The sequence below is a fragment of the Salvelinus alpinus genome, chromosome 24 (genome assembly GCF_045679555.1).
Source record: "Salvelinus alpinus chromosome 24, SLU_Salpinus.1, whole genome shotgun sequence".
In the NCBI taxonomy this organism is placed as follows: domain Eukaryota; kingdom Metazoa; phylum Chordata; class Actinopteri; order Salmoniformes; family Salmonidae; genus Salvelinus; species Salvelinus alpinus.
In genome coordinates, this window is record NC_092109.1 from 7987140 (window position 1) to 7995465 (window position 8326).

Here is an 8326-nt window from a genome sequence, read left to right on the forward strand (position 1 = left end):
TGTCATGGAAAGTCATATCCCAACCTGCAGTCCCAAAAGGTTCCAGCATCGACTGTAATGTAAATACTAATCTGTTATGTCAGCCAGAGTCAGAATATGAAACAGAGCAAACAGCTGAGCTCATACATCCATGTCCATTGAGCCATTTTGTATAGACTGGAGAAGGGCCAGCATTTGAATTTAGGAAAGCATAGCTGTTTCCTAGGCTGCGCGTGGTTTAGTTTGATGATGAGCCTTCAACATTTACTGCACACACACACGCGCACACGCACTGCACACACACACACGCACACACACTCAAGCAAGGAAGAGGGACATGTAGAACTTGTTATTTGTTCTCTGAGCTGCCGGAGGGGAATACTTTAACATTGTTAAGACTTGTTCCTCTAAAGCTTATGTTAAAACCGCACACGAAAGCGTAAAGATGATGAGCATGATTTAAGCCATACCTGTCTTTGCCCCCTTATGACTGTTCCCACTTGGAGGGAAAGGGTTGGCCTAGATTGAACTCCACGTCCAAACAATATGGCAGCCTGAATGAAAGAGCTCTCAAATGTGTGCATATGCACACAAATTGGAGCATGCATGCACAGAAACATGAAAAGAGAAAAGAGAATATTTTTGTAACTTCTCCTACAGAATCTCAAGCCCTATTCTAATCCAAATGTACAGTGATTTCTACAGGGAGCCTGATAAATGTGAGTATATATTACATACAGAAGGTGGCACTTAAGTCTCTTCGGACACAGAAAGAAACAGGAAATGATGTCTCCTCTGAAAGGACCAGCAAAATTGTTGCTGACACACACACACACACACACACACACACACACACACACACACACACACACACACACACACACACACACACACACACACACACACACACACACACACACACACACACACACACACACACACATGCACCCACTCAGAATTACACACGCACGTATGCACACGTACACACACACACAAACTCACACGCACGTACACACACACACGTGCACGTTGGTGTTCCCCCATTTCCCTGCACAACTTGGTGAGATAAACCACGGCTGTCCTAGTTTTTAAAGAATATGCTGTTATGTTAGGCAACCTTACACACTAAAGTATGGTAGGCACTCCTTGACATACCTTACTCATGGAATTCTTGTGAGGTCGATAGAGAATTTATGGGACTATAAGTTTCTATGTGACATTTTGGTCAAAAATGAGTTTTTCACATAGAGTTGCTCTTTATGTGGTCCTTACCAAGTGATATATGTCTGATAAAAAAAATAAGAAGAAAGTTCTATTGGTGCAAATACCTTTTAACTTGGTGCTATGAGGTTCTATCTCCAATCCAGTCACGCAATGCTGGGTTTTCAATCAAAAATAATTGTTTGAAAGGTGATATACTTATTGACTCATGAAAGAGGAAAACATCACAAAACAGTTCTGAGATCTGGGACTTAGCAGATGGTAGGTTCTGGTCCTCTTTTCACTTTTCAGAAGAATGTCCATGGTGTAAGCTCTTTGTTGTTTTTGTCTTGCTCTATATCAAAACGAAAACCTCCATAAAAGGGGTATTTCACTCAAATTAGAAACTTACCACATTTTAGGGAATTATCGCTTTAATAAATGTGTGATGAACATGAAATAGTATATTTGATTAGAAAGAAAGGTGGATATTGTCATTAAATGTCTGTACCTTTCTATTTAAATTGAAATGAATGTAATGCCTTTTTTGATACTTTGCACTTTAGGTACCTTTAAAGGTGAGGACCTTAACGGTTTGTGAACGAAGAATTCACTACAAGACAGTTCTGAGATATGAAAATGTTTATGCTCAGTATCTCAGAACTATGCTTTGTGCAGATAGAACCTTATAATCCCAATTTCTCAAATGATTTGTCTGATTGTTTCAGTATGCTTGATGTTTATGAGCGATCATTGATTTGTTTTATGGCCAAATAAATTCGTTATTCTTTTTCTGTATCTTGAATATCCAAGCTGTAACTAAGGTGTACAGAACAGGACCATTTGATTGAATTTATTGTATGAAACTATGTTGGTAATCAATAGTGTCTGACTTACTTAACAACGCGAGGTCTTTGTTTCTCTGACAGATCTATCACTGTTCTTATACACAGGGTGTACCAAACATTAAGAACACTTTCTCTTTGCCCTCAGAACATCCTCAATTCATCTGGGCATGGATTCTACAAGGTGTCGAAAGCGTTCCACAGGGATGCTGGCCCATGTTGACTCCAATGCTTCCCACAGATGTGTCATGTAGGCTGGATGTCCTTTAGGTGGTGGACCATTCTTGATACACACGGGAAACTGGTGAGCTTGAAAAACCCAGCAGCATTGCAGTTCTTGACACAAAACGGTGCGCCTGGCACTTACTACCATACCCCGTTGAAAGACACTTAAATATTTTTTCTTGCCCATTCACCCTCTGAATGGCACACATACAAAATCCATGTCTCAATTGTCTCAAGGCTTCAAAATCCTTTGTTAACCTGTCTCCTCCCCTTCATCTACACTGACTGAAGCGGATTGAAACAAGTGACATCAATAAGGGATCCTAGCTTTCACCTGGTCAGTGGGTCATGCAAAGATCAGGTGTCCTGACTCTGTGTATAACACCATGTCATAACAAGCTTCATAGCATAGGTCTCAGCGGTAATTACATCCAGGTCAGAGAGCTGACATAGAATAGGTTTTTAGTGCTTTTTTGAGATGTTACATGACTGGACCAAATTACCAATGAACATGGTACCCTCGGATTTATTCTGATGTCCTCTCGTACTCTTTTGTTTATGTCGTTGTTTGAATGTTTATTTCTTTATTCAGAACCGTGAAACTCCATCTGGACTTGACCTTAAAAGGATTCGCTCCCAGATCAGACAGCATGGGAAATATGTGTAGGAGGGGGCCACACACACACACACACACACACACACACACACACACACACACACACACACACACACACACACACACACACACACACACACACACACACACACACACACACACACACACACACACACACACACACACACACACACACACACACACACACACACACACACCGGTGGAGGCTCCTCAGAGGATGAAGGGGAGGGCCATCCTCCTCAGTGAATTTCATTTTTTTTTATTATAGTGAAACAATGAAAAATGTATAATTTTTAGATACAACTATACTAAATATATTCACATCACCAAATAATTGATCCGTTTTTTTCAATTGATAACATGCGTTGGTCAAAACTGAAGTCACATTGTCAAAACTCTTTACACAGCCAGCGAAACAGAAGTGTATGTGGACCAAACTGTGAATCATTTTTCATTGCTTTCACACAAAATGCATTCAATGACCACATTCTCCAAAATCCATGAACTCTTTTCTCATTCATACTCCACCACCTGCAAAACTATATATTTGCAGCACGTTTCCAAACGCTGACACACTGTTTCCAAAACTGTTAAAAACACATTCAAAACAGAATGATGGCAAATGTCGTGCATTTCTGCAGTAACCAGATGGAAAATCGGCAGAATACTTAATCATTCCAAACACAGGTGATTGCAATTTCAGCTGAAAACCTACCAAAGTGTCCTGTTTTTAGTCTTGTTACCAAACAGATAAAAGAGGACGGCTTCAGAATGATTTAGTTTGGAAACATGGATCAAGGAAGACAGGTTGGTGGGGAAAGAAGAGTGGCAGGGAGAGGGAGAATGCGTGGAGGACAAAGGAGGGAAGACCAAGAGCGGTGGTCACTGATGAGATAAGGGCCACAATTATTGACCATGTTGTAAACCATGGTCTCTCTTTGAGAGAGGCCGGTTTAAGGGTGCAACCAAATCTGCAGCGTTCAACAGTTGCATCAACAGTACGAATTTTCTGGCAAAACAATAGGTGAGATGTGCATCCTTCAATGATAATTGATCTACATATTACAATACAATACAGTAGGTTCACATTTTTACATGTACTGACATTTGGAAATATATTGATTGTTTTGTGTTTTTCAGTATGATCCAAAGGTTGCCTCCCACAGGAGGGAGAGGCAGAATATTATCAGATGCGCAGGAAATTTCCATTGTTGACATGGTAATTGGCAACAATGCAAAAAAAAATGCGGGAAATTCGGGGCAGAGTGCTGGCAGACAATATCACTTTTGGGAATGTGAATATGGTCAGCACAACAACAATTGCCAGAGTCCCAGAGAAACATAAAATAAGGATGATGCAGTTGTACACTGTACCCTGAGAAACGTCGAACGTATGAAAGAACTCTGGTATCAATATGTCCAGGTAAGATGGCTGTTCCATAACCAAACAGGGTACATACACAGCTATGCATAATGTAAAGTACTGTCAAACTGTGGATTTACTGTATTTTAGAGAGTAATGGAGATGGAAGCCAGGCAAACTGCACATACATTCATCTTTGTGGATGAAGTTGGATTCAACCTGGCAAAAACACGCCGCATGTGAAGAAATGTGATTGGACAGAGAGCAACCGTGGATGTCCCAGGCCAGAGAGGAGCTAACATCACAATGTGTGCAGCACTGTCCAATGATAGTTTGCTGTTACACAAACCACTCATTGGCCCCTACAATACAGAGAGGCTCATTTCTTTTCTGTATGAGCTGCATAATTGACTTGTGCCAGCGGAGGAGAGAGGGGCAAGAAACTCCCCTACCTTCGTTGTTGTGTGGGATAATGTGCCATTCCACCAGTCTGCTGCAGTCACAGACTGATTTGCTGCTCATCCCAGGATGTCAGTAGTATTCCTGCCTTTATACTCCCCCTTCTTAAACCCCATAGAGGAGTGTTTCTCTGCGTGGAGGTGGAAGGTTTATGATCACCATCCACATGACCAGATATCCTTACTGGATGCCATGAATGCAGGGTGTGGAGACACTTCTCCTGAAGACTGCCAGGGTGTGGAGACACTTCTCCTGAAGACTACCAGGGTGTGGAGACACTTCTCCTGAAGACTACCAGGGTGTGGAGACACTTCTCCTGAAGACTGCCAGGGTGTGGAGACACTTCTCCTGAAGACTGCCAGGGTGTGGAGACACTTCTCCTGAAGACTGCCAGGGTTGGATTAGACATTCCAGAAGATACTTTCTAAGATGCATCGCCAGAGAAGACATGAGATGTGATGTAGGAGAGAGGGAGAACTAGAACCTTCACAGTACTGTACAGTATGAGTGATTATACTATACAAGTTGATGGCAGGAATTTGTTTATTTTTCACAAGTAAATTACAATATGCAAAGATATAGAAAAAATAAAGGCTATTGAAGCAAATTACTGCATTTCTGATTCATTCTTGCTACATATACTTTGGTACAGTCAATAAAGTGAAAAGGTGTTATTCTTATTCTAGAATGAAATACTGATTTATGTCAAAAAAATAATTCAAACTTCAAAGAGAAAAGTTCGTAATTTATGTAATGCTCCCTGTTGTTAGTGTTTTTCAGGTCAGTGTGTTATGAGTGACAACGTACGCTTTCTGAGTGACAATTGTTGCCAGTGTTATGGTCGAACAAGCTTATTTTGAGACATATATGAACTGTTTTGGTGGTTTGAGTGAGTTTTGGAGGTGAGATGAACTGTTTGGCCAATATGCATGTTGGTAATGCAGACTGTGTGAAGAGTTTTGAAAAAGTGGCTTCAGTATTGACCGATGCTTGTTATCAATTGAAAAAAACTGTAAAACACACTGTTTTGCAATGAAGGACTACAGTAGCCTCAACAGCACTGTGTAGGGTAGCGCTATGGGACAGCTGGTTTCCGTCCTCCTCTGGGTACATTGACTTGAATACAAAAACCTAGGAAGCTCGTGGTTCTCACCCCCTTCCATAGACTTACACAGTAATTATTACAACTTCCGGAGGACGTCATCCAACCTATTAGAGCTCTTACAGCATGAACTGACATGTTATCCACCTAATCAAAGGACCAGAGAATTAATCTAGTACTGAAAGCATAAGCTACAGCTAACTAGCACTGCAGTGTATAAAATGTGGTGAGTAGTTGACTTAAAGAGAGAGAAAGACAATAGTTTAACAGTTTTGAACAAATTAATTTCTTCAAAAATGAAGAAGAAGCAAGAGAACGAGAGAGAGTGAGAGAGCTATATTTTGTAGTATTTTTTTTCTTGACTTTCACTTACTTAGCTAGCGAATGCAGCTAGCTGGTTTAGCTTACTCAAACACCTGGCTCAAACAGAGAGGGATGCTATGTTACCTAGCTGGCTATGGTTATCCAACACTGATACTCTTCCAAGTCGAGGTAAGCGTTTGGTTTTATTAATGTATTGCCACCGGGGCCTGCCGGTGTAAGTGGTAAACTGCTTGCTGCTGAATGTACACTGTACTGCATGCTTGTAGCGGGTTTACTAACACCTTAGTTCTAGTAGCTACGTTTATTTTGACGTTAACATGGTGACAGCAGTGTAGGCTGTGTGTAGTGGTTCGTGGTTATGATATGAAAATTTGGCTTGGAAAGGTTTTTTCGCCTATTTACAGAAAGTTGATGTGTTTTGCACTGAAGTCGTGTGGCTCAGATGGTAGAGCTTGGTGTTTACATCGCCAGGGTTGTGGGTTCGATTCCCATGAGGGACCAGTATCGGACAGTATAAAAATGTATTTGCTCTCTACTGTAAGTGGCTCTAGATAAAAGCACCTGCTAAATAAAGAAGACACAAAAGGTGAGAGGGTGTACATGTGAGAAGGAATACAAAAATCAAAGGGATGAGGCTGCTATGAAATTGAATAATTTTTGTGTGTATTGGTTCTGTTGAAAACCATTTTGCAAAAGGAATGAAAACAGCGATAAACATACCTGAATTTGTCCAATAGAAACTCTTGTTTGCTACTGTTTGCCTAATGGATCACTTTCCTAAACAACCGCTAGAATTGCAGGGCGCCAAATGCATAAATATTACAAAAAATATTTATAATCATGCAATCACAAGTGAAATATACCAAAACACAGCTTAGCTTGTTGTTAATCCACCTATCGTGTCAGATTTTGAAAATATATTTTACAGCGAAAGAAATCCAAGCTTTTGTGAGTGTAGCTTTCAATGCTACAACAGTTAGCCTTATATTAGCTTGGTTAGCTTGGTCACGAAAGTAAGAAAAGCAATAAAATTAATCGCTTACCTTTGATAATCTTCGGATGTTTCCACTCACGAGACTCCCAGTTACACAACAAATCTTATTTTTGTTCGATAAATATTACTTTTATCACAAAAAAACGCCATTTGGGTTGCGCATTATGTTGAGAAAACAAAAGCCGTGTTCCGTTCGACAAATTCCAAAAAGTATCCGTAATGGTCGTAGAAACATGTCAAATGTTTTTTATAATCAATCATCAGGTTGTTTTCGACAAACATAATCGATAATATTTCAAATGGACCATAACCTATTCTTTAAGAGAGAAACACGAGTGCAGGAAATATTCAGAGGACACTTGACTACTTTTGAAAAATGTCGCTCATTTTTCAAAATAAAAGCCTGAAACTATAGCCATTGGAAAAGGAATCTGGTTGATACCCCTTTAAATGGAGGTTAGACGGGCCAGGAAACACAGTTTAAAAAATATATATATAACTTCCGGGTTACATTTTCTCAGGGTTTCGCTTGCAGAATAAGTATTGTTTTACTCACAGACAATATTTTGACAGTTTTGGAAACTTTGGAGTGTTTTCTATCCTAATCTGTAAATTATATGCATATTCTACGATCTGGGCCAGAGAAAATGTCAGTTTACGTTGCGCACGTTATTTTAAAAAAATTAAAAAATCTGACCCCTAGCGCTAAGAAGTTAAACCCTAGATCAGCTAGATGCAGGAAAGAGTGTATATGGCGGTATTGAATGTGTAAATGTATGTAACCTTGATGACTCAAATTTCTCTCATTCATAGGCCAGGTTGTAGCAACCTCATGATAGGTATAGGGACAATTTGAGTATCATGTAGTAGCCTAAACCTGTCAATACATTGAGCCGGGTGAATGGAATATGAATGACAGTCATCCAATATGCTGTAATATAATTAAGGCCATGCTCATGAAATCTATTATCGTCCTCTCTCATCTTAAATTCCACAGACCGCCACTAACACGCGCACACACACGCACACACACTGGGGTTCTGCGGTCATACTCCTTCATGTGCTCATCATAGTCCCCCAGCCACCCATTCCAGAGGCTGTAATGACAGTTATCCCCTCAGGGAACAGAGAGGGAAGTGACCCTGACCTAGATACCAGTCTATTCTCTTTAAACTGAAAACTATAGCCTGATTTCCCA